The following is a 21,144-nucleotide window of genomic DNA, read 5'->3' as shown; positions in this document are numbered from 1 at the left end:
AAAGAGCTGTCAAAGGACACCAGAAATGCATGTGTAAACTCTGACACTCACTGATATAAACAAAGAATGTTATCAGATAAATGCCGACTGTGACTGGGTCCTCAGTGTGCAAGGACCCACTTTCTGATCCTGTCTTGGATGAATGGCCAGTCTTACATTCCTCTGAGTGTTCAACTGTTGAGTCAAGTGGAGACTAGATAGTGAAGATGAACTATTCTGATAAAGGCTGTCTTCTATTTCTAATGAAATTCATATAAAGTTCTATAGACCAGATCATGCTATTTTATGTAGGATAAATAAATGAATAGATGGGTTTACTGATCTGTTATTTACATATGGATTTACAGATGTAGGATCTTAAGTTGATCACCCTGTCGTGGGATAATTTACCTGCAGCGCAGGATATTTTTTTACATGTACTGTATGTGAGGTTTAAAAAGGCTTCTAAAAGTTTGTAATTTCCACTTTGAAATTTCAGACTTGATTTTACCTTGTGAAAAATGTATCAACCACTACAAAAATGTACATTAATTATAATCAACATAATAATTCATATTTCCTGTTTCTGCAGGATGATTTTCCTTCTGTAGGAGACTGGCTCAAATGACTTGCACAGGCATTTCACTACGCTCACATTAACATCTGCTATCAATGTGTATGTGACAAATAACGTTTCATTTGATTAAGATCTTACATCTGTACAGATGTTTAAGGTTTTATTTATTTGCACCAAAGAAAACAAGTGAAAGATAAAACACTACAGATTTTTTTTTAAACATACAGACAGTGTGCGGGTGAGGTTGGAAGCACAACAATTATGAAGAACTCAAACCACAAAACTATATTAAAATATAAGCACCAAAAAAAAGTTTGTTAAATTTGTTAAACAAGCACACTAATTAAACATTGTGCATGATATACACAGTAAACAATCAAATGATGTATGTGTGAGTGAGAGCTAGGCTACATGGAGGAGACTACTGGGTAGTTTGGATCATCAGTCTGACCCCTAGTCTTCACTTGAAGTTATTGAGTGATGATGACGTTTTGTCAAAGTGAAGATAGGAATTCCAGAGTATGGAACCTCTGTATCTGCTAGCTAGAGCAATGTGAGGCGCGGCAGAGGGGAGGGTGAAGGTTATTGAGGAATTCCAGAGTATGGAACCTCTGTATCTGCTAGCTAGAGCAATGTGAGGCGCGGCAGAGGGGAGGGTGAAGGTTATTGAGGAATTCCAGAGTATGGAACCTCTGTATCTGCTAGTTAGAGCAATGTGAGGTGCGGCAGAGGGGAGGGTGAAGGTTATTGAGGAATTCCAGAGTATGGAACCTCTGTATCTGCTAGTTAGAGCAATGTGAGGTGCGGCAGAGGGGAGGGTGAAGGTTATTGAGGAATTCCAGAGTATGGAACCTCTGTATCTGCTAGTTAGAGCAATGTGAGGTGCGGCAGAGGGGAGGGTGAAGGTTATTGAGGAATTCCAGAGTATGGAACCTCTGTATCTGCTAGTTAGAGCAATGTGAGGTGCGGCAGAGATGTGGGGAGGGTGAAGGTTATTGAGGAATTCCAGAGTATGGAACCTCTGTATCTGCTAGCTAGAGCAATGTGAGGTGAGGCAGAGGGGAGGGTGAAGGTTATTGAGGAATTCCAGAGTATGGAACCTCTGTATCTGCTAGTTAGAGCAATGTGAGGCACGGCAGAGGGGAGGGTGAAGGTTATTGAGGAATTCCAGAGTATGGAACCTCTGTATCTGCTAGTTAGAGCAATGTGAGGTGCGGCAGAGGGGAGGGTAGGTTATTGAGGAATGTGAGGCACGGCAGAGGGGAGGGTGAAGGTTATTGAGGAATTCCAGAGTATGGAACCTCTGTATCTGCTAGTTAGAGCAATGTGAGGTGCGGCAGAGGGGAGGGTGAAGGTTATTGAGGAATTCCAGAGTATGGAACCTCTGTATCTGCTAGTTAGAGCAATGTGAGGTGCGGCAGAGGGGAGGGTGAAGGTTATTGAGGAATTCCAGAGTATGGAACCTCTGTTAGAGCAATGTGAGGCACGGCAGAGGGGAGGGTGAAGGTTATTGGAATTCCTCTGTATCTGCTAGTTAGAGCAATGTGAGGTGCGGCAGAGGGGAGGGTGAAGGTTATTGAGGAATTCCAGAGTATGGAACCTCTGTATCTGCTAGTTAGAGCAATGTGAGGTGCGGCAGAGGGGAGCAATGAATTCCAGAGTATGGAACCTCTGTATCTGCTAGCTAGAGCAATGTGAGGTGCGGCAGAGGGGAGGGTGAAGGTTATTGAGGAATTCCAGAGTATGGAACCTCTGTATCTGCTAGTTAGAGCAATGTGAGGCACGGCAGAGGGGAGGGTGAAGGTTATTGAGGAATTCCAGAGTATGGAACCTCTGTATCTGCTAGCTAGAGCAATGTGAGGCACGGCAGAGGGAAGGGTGAAGGTTATTGCAGTGTCGTGTTGAATGCATGGATTTGGGAATGAACATGGAAGAATCCATTGAAGGTTTAGGTAGACTGTCTGGGAGGTATTTGTATATGAAGGTTCATGGAGTATATTAATGTTTTAGATAGACAATATATTGAGTTTCTTAAACAGAGGGGCAGATGGAGCCAAGTAGTTAGAGGAGGTGGCTAGTCCTGCAAATTTCTTCTGTGTGATTAGTAATTTGTGTACGTAGGAGGCATATATACTGCTCCAGACAATATTGCAAGTAAATTACATATAGGTACATTTAAACTGTAGTATTGTGTTAGGAAGCAAGGCTGAAACTACTAATATTTCTAATAATACCAATGGACTTCACTACCTTGCTGCACCCATGTGGGGCCCCAGTGTTGAGGATCAGCAGGGTGGAGATGTTGTTTCCTACCCTCACCACCTGGGGGCGGCCCGTCAAGAAGTCCAGGACCCAGTTGCACAGGGCGGGGTCGAGATCCAGGGTCTCGAGCTTAATGACGAGTTTGGAGGGTACTATGGTGTTAAATGCTGAGCTGTAGTCAATTAACAGCATACTTATATAGGTATTCCTCTTGTCCAGATGGGTTAGGGCAGTGTGATTGCGATTGTGCAGTCTGTGGACCTATTGGGGCGGTAAGCAAATTGGAGTGGGTCTAGGGTGTCAGGTAGGGTGGAGGTGATATGGTCCTTGACTAGTCTCTCAAAGCACTCCATGATGACAGAAGTGAGTGCTATATGGCGGTAGTCATTTAGCTCAGTTACCTTAGCTTTCTTGGGAACAGGAACAATGGTGGCCAACTTTAAGCATGGGGGAACAGCAGACTGGGATAAGGATTGATTGAATATGTCCGTAAACACACCACCAAGCTGGTCTGCGCATGCTCTGAGGACGCGGCTAGACTGACGAGTTTCAGAAGAAAGTTAATTGTTTCTGGCCATTTTAAGCCTGTAATCGAACCCACAAATGCTGATGCTCCAGATACTCAACTAGTCTAGGGAAGGCCAGTTTATTGCTTCTTTAATCAGCACAACAGTTTTTAGCTGCGCTAACATAGTTGCAAAAGGGTTTTCTAATGATAAATTTGCCTTTTAAAATGATCAACTTGGATTAGTTAACACAACGTGTCATTGGAACACAGGAGTGACGGTTGCTGATAATGGGCCTCTGTATGCCTATGTAGATATTCCATAAAAAATCAGCCGTTTTCAGCTACAATAGTCATTTACCACATTAACAATGTCTACACAGTATTTCTGATTAATTTTATACATTTAAAGATAATTTGTTTATCTGGAACCATTCAGAAAATGTGGCCATGCCTGAAGTGGCTTCATTGATTAGTGAATCGAAATTCTTGCGTGATAAAATCAGAAGTAAGACCTGCTTTTTCTGCTCCTTACAATCAACACTAGACACCATAAATGGTCACAATGACAGGAAAATATATCTAGTTTGTGAATCTGTGGAGATTTTAGAATTATATTTACAATATTGGAAATGGATAGGAATAAAAGAGTTTGAGATACAGAGATTATCACTGACAGGGGTTTCATAAGGTCTTCTGGAAAGACCAGTATGATTTTGACCATACTATATCACTATTTAATGATGTTATACTGTTTACTGTCCTCTATTTTTACATTTGTATTTTTTTAAACATTTTTATTTCACCTTTATTTAACCAGGTAGGCAAGTTGAGAACAAATTCTCATTTGCAACTGCGACCTGGCCAAGATAAAGCATAGCAGTGTGAACAGACAACACAGAGTTACACATGGAGTAAACAATTAACAAGACAATAACACAGTAGAAAAAAAGGGAGTCTATATACATTGTGTGCAAAAGGCATGAGGAGGTAGGCGAATAATTACAATTTTGCAGATTAACACTGGAGTGATAAATTATCAGATGGTCATGTACAGGTAGAGATATTGGTGTGCAAAAGAGCAGAAAAGTAAATCAATAAAAACAGTATGGGGATGGGGTAGGTAAAAATGGGTGGGCTATTTACTGATGGGTGGGTGGGCTATTTACATTGTTAATAAGTAAGATGTGTGTAAGGGGAATTTCACCCTGGCTCTGCCAAGGCATATAGTAAATACTATATTAACAACATTACATTTTTATCATAAACATCACAATCATCCAAACCGTAAACTAGAACTAGCAAATTTTCATTTCACTGTTACAATCGGGAAGTTTTGACTCCCTGTGTATTCGCCTGCTCAGAGTGAACCATAAAGTCCGGCATTCATAGCAAATGCTGATACCACCCGCTAGGTAGAGGGGGGGTGCCAGCAAACTTGAATTATGGCATTGTTTACTTTGAACGACCAACACACAGTAATCTCAGAATTTATCTGGGAAATATTTTTTTGAAGATGTTTGTTTTGCAATTTTTGCTTGTGTGTTGTCCTGTGCCTGGCTGTGCTAATTACAAACAAGTGTGAAAATGAGTTATCGTTCACCATTCTACCTACAAGAGATTCACCCCGATTCTGCCAGTAACTTTGGCTATCAAGAATGATGCGGTGACAGTGGTGACCTGTCATTCAGGGCATGTAGAGCACTATTTTGCTTGCCCTGCATGCTATTCGGTGGAGACGGCGAGCAGTCAAAATCTGGTTTTAAGGATTTAAAACATCTGTCTGAAAGGGTCTCTTTTCCAAGATTAAAAGGATAAACATTCACAAGCAACACCATGGGCCAGAAAATGTTGAATACATTGACCATGCTGTCAATCCAGCATTACTTCTGTCGCATTCAAAACAACGAGCTCGGACTGGGAAAATACTTTTTAAAGGATCATCCAACTCGGAATTCCAAGACAGGAATTCTGACCTCTATCTAGAGCTCGGACCTGAAGATCACTGACATCATGATAAAACCTTGTTTTTTTTCAGAGTTTCCAGCTGTTTTGAAAGGACCACAAATCCAGAGAATGCCAGACTTGATGACGAAGTTTAATGACAAAGTTTGTCCACAAGAATGACCGCCGCGCCATGTTCAAATGAGCAAAGCACAACAACGATGAGTCCAAACATATGTCTTGTATACTGCTGCATAAATGGTGTAATATGCCAGGGAGATATATATACAGTAGCTAAGAAAGTAATACTAAGTGTATGTTGTGTAGTAAGCTGTTAGTAGCACATGCCTCAGCACTTAACCTACTGTTCTGACTTGGTGGTGCACATGTCGCGTATAGCCTGTTTTAGTGAAATGACATCATCAAATATCGTATTTATTGTCTGCTTATATGCCCCTGTTATTTATCATATGGTTCTGACTTGGTGTACAGGACGAATACTGTAAGAACGGCCCATGTTCTGAATTCTGGCGCTGTTCATATAAGTGCTGAACAAATAGTTATATCGATTACTCTCTCATTAATGTCTTAATTGAAATTACGGCTTGCCTCTTATATGCTCATCGTTCCCCTATGCCAAAGTTTGTACATCTCAATTGTTATATTGCTTATATATGTCTATCTCATTAGTATCTTATTCATCATTTTAGGCAATGTTGGAATGATTTCATTATTTTGCTTTGTGTATTAAAATTAGTTAATGTGTTTTTCACGGTGTAACGGCTTTCTTGTGGTGAAGGAGAGTCGGACCAAAATGCAGCTTGTAGATTGCGATCCATGTTTAATAAACAAACGTAACACGAATCTAAATACAAACACTACAAAACAAACGTAACGAAAACCGAAACAGCCTAATACTGGTGCACATACACACAGAACAAGGACATCAAGACATTAAGGACAATCACCCACGAAACACACAAAGAATATGGCTGCCTAAATATGGTTCCCAATCAGAGACAACGATAAACACCTACCTCTGATTGAGAACCACTTCCGACAGCCATAGACTTAACTAGAACACCCCACTAAGCTACAATCCCAATACATACACACCACATACAAAAACCCATGTCACACCCTGGCCTGACCAAATAACTGAAGATAAACACAAAATACTTTGACCAGGGCGTGACACATGGGGGGATACTATATAAGGTTGTTGGGTCTGTAACCATGTTTGCCAGTGACAGTCTCTTCCCTTTCAAATAAAAAAATCAACAAGAAATTTCAGTAATAGACCCATGTAATTCCAGTTGATATTGCAAGGTTTGTTTTGTTTGCACGATGTGCTGTCTGTGCATCAGTATATTGTCTATAAAAGTGGATCCTCGTGATTGTCAAATGTCAGTGTGAATCCCACTGGGTTCCGGTGACAGAGGAGTGGACAGCGGTGTGGGTTGGGGTGAAGTGGACGGGGTGTGGGAAAACCCCCTCTCTCTCATCGCTCCATGGCTGTGCCAAGATTTTGGAGCATCGCCACGTGCTGCTGGACGCGCTCCATCACTGGTAACAGAGGACCGGGTGTACCTGCTGACTCCATATCGAGGTGCGTGTTTCTGTCAAATGTCAGTGTGCAGCGGGTAGGACACAGTCAGGCAGGACACAGAACTGAGTAAAAACGTACTTTACTCTGAAAAATCACAAACAAATTCCAGACAGGGAAAAAGATATTCCAGCTAGACACAAAACAGCGACTACTTAACATAGAACAAACATGCACAAAACCATGTGGGAACCAGAGGGTTACATAGGGAATAGATGATAACGTAATGGAAACCAGGTGTGTACAATCAAGACAAAACAAATGGAAAAAGTCACGTAGATCGGTGCCAGCTAGAAAGCCGGTGATGTCGACCATCGAACGCCGCCCAAACAAGGAGAGGCACCAACTTTGGCGGAAGTCGTGACAGTGATTGCATTTTCCTTTCTTTTTAGACCACATATGCCTATTAAAATAATACAATCTTGTGTAGTGCTTTGCTGGCATGCATCTAAAAAAAATGGTTGAGTTTGCCCCACCAAGATTTACATGCTAAAACAGCCACTGTGCGATGACCAAAGATTATCATAAGGAATTTCAGAATGAACTGATTTCGATAACAGCTGAGAAGTGATGCAAGACCATCAATTTATTTGCCTTCACAACAAAAAGGAAGATTCTCAATTAGAGGTAAACTAACGTTAGCTAGCTTGCTAGCCTAGCTGAGTAATTTAGCCAGCTAGCTAGCTAACACAACCACCTCATTCTTCTCTGCAGATTTTCAAAATACAAAATTCCCCTGCAAAGGGCTACTATCAAAAATAATTATCTGTCAGTCAATGGGCTGCAGGAGGATTACAGACAGTACTTTGAGATGAAGAAGGGGGTTTTGGTTGTGAAGGTTTGTGATTAGACTGTAAATGCATTGTGTATGAGCATGATTGAGGTGCCATTTTCCTCAAACTCCCATACACAACAATTCATACTGTGTAAGAACTGCCTTCTTCAGCCCCCAGCCCATAGCCCCCCGCCCATTCACTTTGTTGACTGATCTTTACTCTCAAAAGCAGCTCCCAATGTCCTCTCATTGTCCTGAAACAATATGCTAGCCAGTCCCATTCGGTTGATACCTTGACCAACAAAGGCGTGTTGCCCTACATCCCTTCCATAAAAATTATAAATCTTCTACAAGAGGACCAAACCGTTGGTGGGTAAGAAGACCTATACTAGCTGACCATTCACCGCAGACAGAACAAGCCATAAGCACAGAGAGTCTCAGCTTCCCCAGCCCACCATTGTCAGTGTACCAAAGCTGGATAAAGGACTATGGCTGCTTTTACACAGGTAGCCCAATTCTGATCTTTTTTTTCACTAATTGTTATTTTGACTAATCAGATCAGTTCTGAAAAATATCTGATGTGATTAAGACCAATTAGTGGAAACAAATATCATATATCAATTATCAAAAACAGATAGATATCAAAAATATAAATTGGGCCGCTAGTGTAAAAGCAGCCAGTGTGGCTCAGCACAAGACTGTGGGTGCTTTATCCAACTTATTTTGTACATAATGTTGCCACTACCATCTCTTATGACCGAAAATAACTTCTGGACATCAGGACTGCAATTATTCACCACGGACTGGCAGAATCCTTTTTTTCCTTTAACGAGTTTGAAGAGCCCGACGCAAACGATATACTGCTTTCTCGGGAACAGGCCCAGATTCCCGTGATTTGCATGAAGAGGAGGTGGAGAAAAGCAGGAAGCACCAGTGACTAGATCAATAGAAAAGTGGTTAGATGAAGCAGATGCTAAGCTACAGGACTGTTTTGCTAGCACAGACTGGAATGTGTTCCAGGAATCCTCCGATGGCATTGAGGAGTACATCACATCTGTCATTGGATTCATCAATAAGTGCATCGATGACGTCTTCCCCATAGTGACCATATGTACATACCCCAACCAGAAGCCATGTATTACAGGCAACATCCGCACTGAGCTAAAGGCTAGAGCTGTCACTTTCAAGGAGTGGGACTCTAACCCGGAAGCTTATAATAAATCCCACTATGCCCTCCGACGATCCATCAAACAGGCAAAGCGTCAATACAGGACTTAGATCAAATCGTACTACACCGGTTCTGACCCTCGTCGGATTTGGCAGGGCTTGCAAACCATTACAGACTACAAAACGAAGCACAGCCGAGAGCTGCCCAGTGACACGAGCCTACCAGGCGAGCTTAACAACTTCTATGCTCGCATCAAGGGAAATGGCACTGATACATGTATGAGAGCACCAGCTTTTCCTGGAAGACTGTGTGATCACGCTCTCCGCAGCTGATGTGAGTAAGAGCTTTAAACAGGTCAACATTCACAAGGCCATAGGGCCAGACAGATTACCAGGACGTGTACTGCGAGTATGTGCTGACCAACTGGCAAGTGTTTTCACTGACATTTTCTACCTCTCCCTGTCTGAGTCTGTAATACCAACATGTTTTAAGCAGACCACATTACATTTACATTTACATTTAAGTCATTTAGCAGACGCTCTTATCCAGAGCGACTTACAAATTGGTGCATTCACCTTATGACATCCAGTGGGACAGTCACTTAACAATAGTGCATCTAAAACTTAGGGGGGGGGTGGGGTGAGAGGGATTACTTATCCTATCCTAGGTATTCCTTAAAGAGGTGGGGTTTCAGGTGTCTCCGGAAGGTGGTGATTGACTCCGCTGTCCTGGCGTCGTGAGGGAGTTTGTTCCACCATTGGGGGGGCCAGGGCAGCGAACAGTTTTGACTGGGCTGAGCGGGAGCTGTACTTCCTCAGTGGTAGGGAGGCGAGCAGGCCAGAGGTGGATGAACGCAGTGCCCTTGTTTGGGTGTAGGGCCTGATCAGAGCCTGGAGGTACTGAGGTGCCGTTCCCCTCACAGCTCCGTAGGCAAGCACCATGGTCTTGTAGCGGATGCGAGCTTCAACTGGAAGCCAGTGGAGAGAACGGAGGAGCGGGGTGACGTGAGAGAACTTGGGAAGGTTGAACACCAGACGGGCTGCGGCGTTCTGGATGAGTTGAAGGGGTTTAATGGCACAGGCAGGGAGCCCAGCCAACAGCGAGTTGCAGTAATCCAGACGGGAGATGACAAGTGCCTGGATTAGGACCTGCGCCGCTTCCTGTGTGAGGCAGGGTCGTACTCTGCGGATGTTGTAGAGCATGAACCTACAGGAACGGGCCACCGCCTTGATGTTGGTTGAGAACGACAGGGTGTTGTCCAGGATCACGCCAAGGTTCTTGGCGCTCTGGGAGGAGGACACAATGGAGTTGTCAACCGTGATGGCGAGATCATGGAACGGGCAGTCCTTCCCCGGGAGGAAGAGCAGCTCCGTCTTGCCGAGGTTCAGCTTGAGGTGGTGATCCGTCATCCACACTGATATGTCTGCCAGACATGCAGAGATGCGATTCGCCACCTGGTCATCAGAAGGGGGAAAGGAGAAGATTAATTGTGTGTCGTCTGCATAGCAATGATAAGAGAGACCATGTGAGGTTATGACAGAGCCAAGTGACTTGGTGTATAGCGAGAATAGGAGAGGGCCAAGAACAGAGCCCTGGGGGACACCAGTGGTGAGAGCGCGTGGTGAGGAGACAGATTCTCGCCACGCCACCTGGTAGGAGCGACCTGTCAGGTAGGACGCAATCCAAGCGTGGGCCGCGCCGGAGATGCCCAACTCGGAGAGGGTGGAGAGGAGGATCTGATGGTTCACAGTATCGAAGGCAGCCGATAGATCTAGAAGGATGAGAGCAGAGGAGAGAGAGTTAGCTTTAGCAGTGCGGAGCGCCTCCGTGATACAGAGGAGAGCAGTCTCAGTTGAATGACTAGTCTTGAAACCTGACTGATTTGGATCAAGAAGGTCATTCAGAGAGAGATAGCGGGAGAGCTGGCCAAGGACGGCACGTTCAAGAGTTTTGGAGAGAAAAGAAAGAAGGGATACTGGTCTGTAATTGTTGACATCGGAGGGATCGAGTGTAGGTTTTTTCAGAAGGGGTGCAACTCTCGCTCTCTTGAAGACGGAAGGGACGTAGCCAGCGGTCAGGGATGAGTTGATGAGCGAGGTGAGGTAAGGGAGAAGGTCTCCGGAAATGGTCTGGAGAAGAGAGGAGGGGATAGGGTCAAGCGGGCAGGTTGTTGGGCGGCCGGCCGTCACAAGACGCGAGATTTCATCTGGAGAGAGAGGGAGAAAGAGGTCAGAGCACAGGGTAGGGCAGTGTGAGCAGAACCAGCGGTGTCGTTTGACTTAGCAAACGAGGATCGGATGTCGTCGACCTTCTTTTCAAAATGGTTGACGAAGTCATCTGCAGAGAGGGAGGAGGGGGAGGGGGCGGAGGATTCAGGAGGGAGGAGAAGGTGGCAAAGAGCTTCCTAGGGTTAGAGGCAGATGCTTGGAATTTAGCGTGGTAGAAAGTGGCTTTAGCAGCAGAGACAGAGGAGGAAAATGTAGAGAGGGGAGTGAAAGGATGCCAGGTCCGCAGGGAGAGTTTTCCTCCATTTCCGCTCGGCTGCCCGGAGCCCTGTTCTGTGAGCTCGCAATGAGTCATCGAGCCACGGAGCGGGAGGGGAGGACCGAGCCGGCCTGGAGGATAGGGGACATAGAGAGTCAAGGGACGCAGAGAGGGAGGAGAGGAGGGTTGAGGAGGCAGAATCAGGAGATAGGTGGGAGAAGGTTTGAGCGGAGGGAAGAGATGATAGGATGGAAGAGGAGAGAGTAGCGGGGGGAGAGAGAGCGAAGGTTGGGACGGCGCGATACCAGAGTAGGGGCAGTGTGGGAGGTGTTGGATGAGAGCGAGAGGGAAAAGGATACAAGGCAGTGGTCGGAGACTTGGAGGGGAGTTGCAATGAGGTTAGTGGAAGAACAGCATCTAGTAAAGATGAGGTCGAGCGTATTGCCTGCCTTGTGAGTAGGGGGGAAGGTGAGAGGGTGAGGTCAAAAGAGGAGAGGAGTGGAAAGAAGGAGGCAGAGAGGAAAGAGTCAAAGGTAGACGTGGGGAGGTTAAAGTCGCCCAGAACTGTGAGAGGTGAGCCGTCCTCAGGAAAGGAGCTTATCAAGGCATCAAGCTCATTGATGAACTCTCCGAGGGAACCTGGAGGGCGATAAATGATAAGGATGTTAAGCTTGAAAGGGCTAGTAACTGTGACAGCATGGAATTCAAAGGAGGCGATAGACAGATGGGTAAGGGGAGAAAGAGAGAATGACCACTTGGGAGAGATGAGGATCCCGGTGCCACCACCCCGCTGACCAGACGCTCTCGGGGTGTGCGAGAACACGTGGGCGGACGAAGAGAGAGCAGTAGGAGTAGCAGTGTTGTCTGTGGTGATCCATGTTTCCGTCAGTGCCAAGAAGTCGAGGGACTGGAGGGAGGCATAGGCTGAGATGAACTCTGCCTTGTTGACCGCAGATTGGCAGTTCCAGAGGCTACCGGAGACCTGGAACTCCACGTGGGTCGTGCGCGCTGGGACCACCAGAGTAGGGTGGCCGCGGCCACGCGGTGAGGAGCGTTTGTATGTTCTGTGCAGAGAGGAGAGAACAGGGATAAACAGACACATAGTTGACAGGCTACAGAAGAGGCTACGCTAATGCAAAGGAGATTGGAATGACAAGTGGACTACACGTCTCGAATGTTCAGAAAGTTAAGCTACGTAGCAAGAATCTTATTGACTAAAATGATTAAAATGATACAGTACTGCTGAAGTAGGCCAGCTGGCAGTGGGTGCGTTGTTGACACTACACTAATCAAGTCGTTCCGTTGAGTGTAATAGTTTCTGCAGTGTTGCTATTCGGGGCTAGCAGGCTAGCTAGCAGTGTTGTTTACGTTACGTTGCGTTAAAAGAACGACAATAGATGGCTAGCGAACCTAGAAAATCGCTCTAGACTACACAATTATCTTTGATACAAAGACGGCTATGTAGCTAGCTAAGTAGCTAGCTACGATCAAACAAATCAAACCGTTGTACTGTAATGAAATGAAGTGAAAATGTGATACTACCTGTGAATGCGACCGGGTAGTTGAGTTCTATACAGAAGACGTTGGCTAGCGTTGGCTAGCTAGCAGAGTCACCTACGTTAAGGACGACAAATAGCTGGCTAGCTAACCTCGGTAAATTAAGATAATCACTCTAAGACTACACACTCTAAACCTAAACAACACAATTATCTTGGATACGATGATACGAAGACAGCAAAGACAGCTATGTAGCTAGCTAACACTAAACTAATCAAGTCGTTCAGTTGAGTGTAATAGTTTCTCCAGTGCAGCTAATCAGTGGACGTTAGCTAGCTGGCTAGTGAAGACTACGTTAGGACGGCGAAATACGATAATACGATAATTACGCAATTATCTTTGATACAAAGACGGCTATGTAGCTAGCTGAGAAGAAATTGCTAAGATAAGACAAATCAAACCGTTGTGATATAATGAAATATAATGAAAAAGTACCCGTGGGAGCGAAGTGCCTGTGCCCAAGAACACTAAGGTAACCTGCCTAAATGACTACCGACCTGTAGCACTCACGTCTGTAGCCATGAAGTGCTTTGAAAGGCTGGTCATGGCTCACATCAACATCATTATCCCAGAAACCCTAGACCCACTCCAATTTGTATACCGCCCCAACAGATCCACGGATGATGCAATCTCTATGACACTCCACACATCCCTCTGCAACGGAATCCTGCCAGACAGTTCTCTTGTGTTACCGTACGGCAAGTGGTACCGGAGGGCCAAGTCTAGGTGCAAGAGGCTCCTAAACAGCTTCTACACCAAAGACATAAGACTAATGAACACCAAATCAAATGACAACCCAGACTATTTGCATTGACCCCCCCCCCCTCTTTTACACCGCTGCTACTCTCTATTTTTATCATCTATGTATAGTCACTTTAATAAAACTCTACCCACGTACATATTACCTCAACTAACTGGTGCCCCCGCACATTGACTCTGTACCCCCCTGTATATAGGCTTTGTTATTGTTATTTTACTGCTGCTCTTTAATTGTTACTTATTACTTTTATTTCTTATTCTTATCCATATTTTTTTAACTGCATTATTGGTAAGGGGCTTGTAAGTAAGCATTTTACTGTTGTATTTGGCACGTGACTAATATAATTTGATTTGAACAGGGGTCTCCAACCGTGTTCCTGGAGAACTTCCCTCCTGTAGATTTTCACTCCAACCCTGTTGTAACTAACCTGATTCAACCTATCAACCAGCTAATTATTAGAATTAGGGTTGGAGTGAGGATGGTATCTCTCCAGGAACAGGGTTGGAGAACGCTGATGTAGAACCACCATAAAATAAATATGGATCTTTTCTATCAATCTTTGAAATTTGTCTGCCCTTGTGGATTCACATAAGATATTTATATAAGCTGTACATGGCTCTGTAGCATCAAACAGATGCAGACATTCAGATATCCAAAATCCAAAATACAGGAGAGTGAACACTATTTAACGCTAAATCCAGGAAGTAACATACAAAAAATGTGTATGAACAGAGTAGTAATAGTTCAGTGTGTCTGAGTGTGTCTCAGGTGTAGAGACACACAAGTGCAGAGAACTGTAGTTACAGATTGTTAGACCAGATAATGTGATTTACCCAAAGGTTTTTGCCAACATCTTCTCTGTTTTAAGTCTTCTCTCATTGGTTGAGACAGGTGGTCATCCACCCCAAAGTGCTGCATGTCATGATGACAGATACCTGACTCGATCAAAGAGTGAGAAGACTTGAAATAGAGACGATGGTGGGCACATACTGCGCAATCGGAAAGTATTCAGATCCCTTGAGTTTTTTTCACATTTTGTTACGTTACAGCCTTATTCTAAAATTGATTAAATTGTTCTACACACAATACCCCATAATGACAAAGCAAAAACAGGTTGTTAGAAATGTTTGCAAATGTATTCAAAATGAAAAACTGAAATATTACATTTACATAAGTATTCAGACCTTTTACTCAGTACTTTGTTGAAGCACCTTTGGCAGCAAGTACAGCCTTGAGTCTTTTGGGTATGAGCTTGCCACACCTGTATTTGGGGAGTTTCTCCCATTCCTCTCGGCAGATCTTCTCAAGCTCCGTCAGGTTGGATGGGGAGCGTCGCTGCACAGCTATTTTCAGGTCCTTCCAGAGATGTTCAAACGGGTTCAAGTCCAGGCTCTGGCTGGGCCACTCTAGGTCATTTAGAGACTTGTCCCGAAGCCATTCCTGCGTTGTCTTGGCTGTGTGCTTAGGGTTGTTGTCCTGTTGGAAGGTGAACCTTCGCCCCAGTCTGAGATCCTGAGCGCTCTGGAACAGGTTTTCATCAAGGATCTCTCTGTACTTTTCTTCGTTCATCTTTCCCTCGATCCTGCCTAGTCTCCTAGTCCTTGCTGCTGAAAAACATCCCCACAGAATGATGCTGCCACCACTATGCTTCACCTTTTGGGCTCCCGAGTGGTGCAGCGGTATAAGGCACTGCATCTCAGTGCTAGTGATCCTGGTTCGATTCAAGGCTGTATCACAACCGGCCGTGATTGGAAGTCCCATAGGGCAGCGCATAGTTGGCCAAGCGTCATCCAGGTTAGAGTTTGGCCGGGGTAGGCTGCCATTGTAAATAAGAATTTGTTCTTAACTGACTTGCCTAGTTAAATAAAGGTTAAACAAAACAAATTGTGACCTTACGGATTGGTGCCAGGTTTCCTCCAGAATGATGCTTGGCATTCAGGCCAAAGAGTTGAATCTTGGTTTCATCCGACCAGAGAATTGTGTTTCTCATGGTCTGAGAGTCCTTTAGGTGCCTTTTGGCTAACTCCAAGCAGGCAGTCATGCGCCTTTTACTGAGGAGTGGCTTCTGTTTGGCCACTCTACCATAAAGGTCTGATTGGTCGAGTGCTACAGAGATGGTTGTCCTTCTGGATGGTTCTCCCATCTCCACAGAGGAACTCTGGAGCTCTGTCAGATGGTTCTTGGTCACCTCCCTGATCTATAGCAGCTTCCCACAAAGACGGGCTTAAGATGAGGCAGATGAACCTGTAGCCATATTACTTGAACAGTATTTAACATGAGATTGTACACTGTGGATAAAGGGAAAAAACAAGGGTTTAGTAGGATTCAAGACTAATTTTGATGATGTACTTCACTGTCCTAAACCTAACCAAGTCAGTAACACTGTAATACCATCTGGAGCCATCTGCTGTGAGAGCTTGTCAGAGAATGTGCCCATTAAATGGAACATCAAATCAGAGGGCAAGTGATAATTCATTCCCAGATAGACAGATATTTTCCATGGTTTATTTTTATGTCTAATTTCTGTGTGAGGGCCTCAAATGATTTGTGTGATCCCCCTACAGCACTGGTTGATCCCCCTACAGCACTGGTTATTTAATCTGTTTGGTTTGGGATGGGTCCACAGACAATGTCGTTATGACCTGCTCACCACAGAGCTGTCCCTGGCCTGGATTCAGAGAGGATGGATTAACAGCCATATGGTCTAAGTTAATTTGGTCTCAGCACTAAGAAGAATATACTGTACAAAGAAAAGTTGCATGGTGATTTATTTTTAAGATAGTCCGCCCAAGGCACAAGTCATTTTCACATAGAGTAGGACAATATTTCACTTCACCATCCACCACAGGTCCGGTCAACAATGATGCTATCACTTTTTTTTAACAAACTTCAAAATAAAATGACTTTAAGGGTCAATCAGGAGTGGGCTTTTTACCTGAAAGTCTTTTTTAGGTGATGCACTTCAGTCTAATCTTGGAAACCCAGAACTGAACCAAAATATTGCGTAATTGAGTCAGATGTTACTTGCGTCTGTCCACAGGATTGGGCGCGTTCCACAGCTAAGGTGAGGCAACGCAACAACCAATGGTCGCGTGCCACGCCATTGACTGTGTCATTGACTGACAAATTGCTTTAACATATGTGGATAGCTGATACATAAAATACCTATCCAGATGTTGTAAGATGTCAGGCATCAGCAACGTCTAAGCATAGGAACTTGCCCAATAACTTCTGTCTGATGCACAACTGTCCCATTTTCTGCCTCAATAAACATATGAGTATCATATCACTAACATTCCCCGAGCATTAATAATGCCTTAATATAATTTTGTTTGCTTATAAAAGATAGGCAGCTTAATTCAATACATTCCTTCTGGTCATTAGAGTTATATTACATAATATTAATATCCTTCACAGACATAAGGCTGAAGGAGACAATGCGGTACAATGTATCCTTACTTAGCAGAAAGTCATTTAGAGCCACTGTACTCAAGCCTAGTGGAAGAAACAGAGGCTTAAGGTTCAAATGTTAATTTATCTCATAGTTGGGCTTTGGACTATGTGTCGAACTATAACTAAATCTCCTCTATCTCTCATTAAGAGCTGTGAGGGAGAGAGAAAAGCCACCCATTCTCAGGGAATACATGTATGTGTAACCCTGACCCATACTGTACAAATAAGGACGTGTACACTAAGGTCGGTCACATCTCTAAGAATACTGCATTCAACAAATGCATTTATCTGCCAAGGATACTTATCTAAGGAATCTCAGGAAGATAAACTTATTTCAACATTGAGAAACTCACAGTCTAGAATGTCAAAAGGAAAACATTACAAAGAATTGGCTTTCAATTCAGCTGTAGAAAGAAACATCACATTTCTTAAATAAAGTAGTCACCAGTGGGGACACAGTGCAGCTTGGGGAAATGGCATTGTTGTCCTTTAATGTGCATACCCCACAAGACGTGCCACCAGAGGTCTCTTCACAATCCCAACATCAAGAACAGACTATACTATAGGACGCGCACAATACTACACAGAGCCACAACTACATGGAACTCTATTCCAGATCAGGTAACTGATGCAAGCAGTAGAATCCAATTTTAAAAAACAGATCAAATAAACCTTATGGAACAGCAGGGACTTTGAAAGACACACACACACACACACACACACACACACACACACACACACACACACACACACACACACACACACACACACACACACACACACACACACACACACACACACACACACACACACACACACACACACACACACACACACACACACACACACACACACACACTCCCGGTGGCGCAACTGTCTAAGGCACTGCATCTCAGTGCAAGAGAAGTCACTAAAGTCCCTGGTTCAAATCCAGGCTGAATCACATCCTTCTGTGATTGGGAGTCCCATAGGGCGGTGCACAATTTGTGTTGTGCGGGTTTGGCCGGGGTAGGCCGTCATTGTAAATAAGGATTTGTTCTTAACTGACGTGTCTAGTTAAATAATAATTTGCATGCACATTGTAGTGATGTTATATAATGTACTGTTTTATCTTTTGTTTTATATGACATGTAAGTGCCTTAATGTGTTTGGACCCCAGGAAGAGTAGCTGCTGCCTTAATAAATGCATATACAAAAGGCAGTCAACACCACACAAAAGACCCCAAATGTTTCCAATGGAATCCTAAACTTGGCCTCCATGGTAGAAAAAGCATTCCATAAATGCTTGTCAGCTTATAACAACAACTCCAGGATAACACTTAATTTTAAGGGGTCCTTATTACAGTGTGATTACATATGTAATTACACTGTATCAAACATTGTAGCTAATTGTAGTAACTCATAGTTACATTGTAATAACATGTAATTGCAGTCTGTAATTACAGAGGTGTAACAGCAAATGATTGTTACCATGCTTGTTACAAATGGGGAAGTTTCTGCTAAATTCACCAATTTAGTGTTTGGCTTCTTCTCAGCTGCGACCGTTTCAGTAATAACTATCACAACGTTGTAATGCCTTGTGGTCAGATGCGCTGGGTGTCCTGAGATTACATAGGCTTTAATTACCTACCCGTCAAAATGTCCACTCAATGTTGTTGCTTGCATTTGCCCCCAAAAAGTATACCATCTGGGTTAACTTGGTTGAGTTCACAGAAACAGATCAGATGTAGGTCAACCTCAATAACTGGGGTCTACCATACGGGTGTCATCCAAAAGTGGGAGGATAAATACACAAGTACACCACAGAGTACATGTCAATTCTGCATCAGTACAATGTAATTACTAGGTGTTACACAGGATTTAGCTTGTTAAAATGAAGTATATCTTAAGGTGTGCTTACTTGTAATTATTGCGTACCTACAAAGTATGTTACCCAACCCTGACAATCTAAATCGTCAGCTTCTGAATGTGCCATCCAAGTGAGAAAATAAATACACTAACACACCATAGAGTACATATCTTAATATCTGCATAAGTACAAAATCCTCACCACTAGTTGTATCACAGGATTTAGCTTTTTACAGTTAAGTGTAACTTTAAAGTTACTTGTGAGTAATCTCTATATAATTACTTGGTAATGAGTAGTAAGTCAAAATACCTACAAAGAAAAGATTAGCTTATCCTTCGATCAACTTTATTGTAAACTTTATTGTAAAAAGACCTTACATTTCTGATAAAATTACAATAATTGTTATTGTTAGATTCATAATTTGATTAATTAGATTAAACAAAGATATTATAGACCTACTAAATAACATAAAAATAGCTATTCTAGTAGTGGTGAAGTAGTAGTCTAGATAGCTCATTTAGAACAGGAATTTATTTCTTCCCTTTTTAACATTAGAGGAAACAATGGAAATTGAAAGCTGTCTCCTTCATCTGTTTCTTTGTTGTAAGCATTTTCCATCCTGGAGTCTGAGACCTTAGTAGTAGAAGAAGAATCTGTGGTACAGAAGAAGAATTTAGCTATGACAATTTACATTGCCCCAAAGTAGTTAACATCATCATTATTTCTATAGTTTAGGCCTGCTACCTAGCTAGTAGTTGTGTTATTCAGCTAGCAATAATAGTGCTTGCTAACATTAATAAGTTAGCTCATGTTTAGCTAGATTGAAAAGGACTAGAGTTACGCATAGTGTGTTGACACAAGTGGCGAGCTGGCTAGCTAACGTTAACGTGCTGGGTGTGTCTCACGTAATACCAAAGACAGTACAGTATGAAGATAGGCAAAAATTGATCCTCGATCACTCTTGTAGGTGATGTCATGGCGACGTTGGCTAGCTAAGCTCATACATAGAAACACATCATCGGGTCTAATGGTCGCCTCGCGCCGAACTGCACTCCTTCGATATAAATGTGTTTTTGACAAAAATGAATGTGTCAGTTTGTCAGTTTCATGAGAATGGAGTAATAACATATTCAACCACCTAAGACACTGGCTTGAATCTAGGTTGTGCCTTTAGATTTTAAAAAATTACGAAGGAAGGAATTTTTCACTTCTCTCATTGACTTCTCAAACCCCAAACCCAGGCCTGGTCTGTTTGGCAAGCTTTCCCGGAAGTCTTGCGATGTTGCAAAATCGTTTTTGACATTGGACCTGGACATCAGATTCCAGAGCCCTTTATTGCAAAATCGTGTCAATGAGGTGGTTGGTTTTCAATTGGCTAACACTTATCACATGGTTTGTGTAGGCTGAAAATGTGCAGGCTGAAATGTGTAGGCATTGGGATGCATTATATGGTTGTCATGCTCTATGAAATGTAAACATTTGTAACAAGCATGGTAACAAACATTCATTGTTACACCTCTGTAATTACAGACTGCAATTACCACCAGTTACATGTTTTTATTACAGTTTAACTATATATTATTAAAATTAATGAAATACCTGTTGCAGTGCAATTACATATTACACTGTAATAAGGACCCCTTAAAATGAAGCATTACTACCCCGAGTTGGAATATATTTTGGTTGGCTCCTGTAATGCATATGAGGGTGGTATATATGGGTTATAAATGTGTTATGAAGTCTTAATGTAGGTAGCCTTCAGGTAAAGTATTACAAGTCTACTAACAGGCAGGGGTGTTGCAGGAAATACTTTCAAGTTTCACTTATTATTAGCTTTATGTCTGGGATTCACATGGTATACACCGTCCAACAAAATGCTTACTTGCAGGTTCCTTGTCGACAACGTAACAATAAGAAATTATACAAGATAAGAATATGAACATAAAGTAAATGGCTCAGTAGAATAAAATATTTTTCTTTGCATACGTATAATACAGGAAGGCACAATTTATACGGGGAGGGGGGTGGGGGCTGGTAAAAAGTTGTGCATTGTATAGTGAGTACTCTTTTGAAAGTAATTGTTGTAAGGATTACTCAAGTTAGGCAAACAGAGTGGTCTGGTCACATGAACATGTGGCGCATAAATATCCTATACATCCTACTAGCCTCTAGTGCCAGGCTTCACGGATCCAGATGCAGAACACACACATGAAAATGGTTGCTGC

The sequence above is a fragment of the Oncorhynchus gorbuscha genome, linkage group LG06 (assembly GCF_021184085.1).
Source record: "Oncorhynchus gorbuscha isolate QuinsamMale2020 ecotype Even-year linkage group LG06, OgorEven_v1.0, whole genome shotgun sequence".
NCBI lineage: Eukaryota > Metazoa > Chordata > Actinopteri > Salmoniformes > Salmonidae > Oncorhynchus > Oncorhynchus gorbuscha.
Note: the sequence above shows the minus strand (reverse complement) of the source record.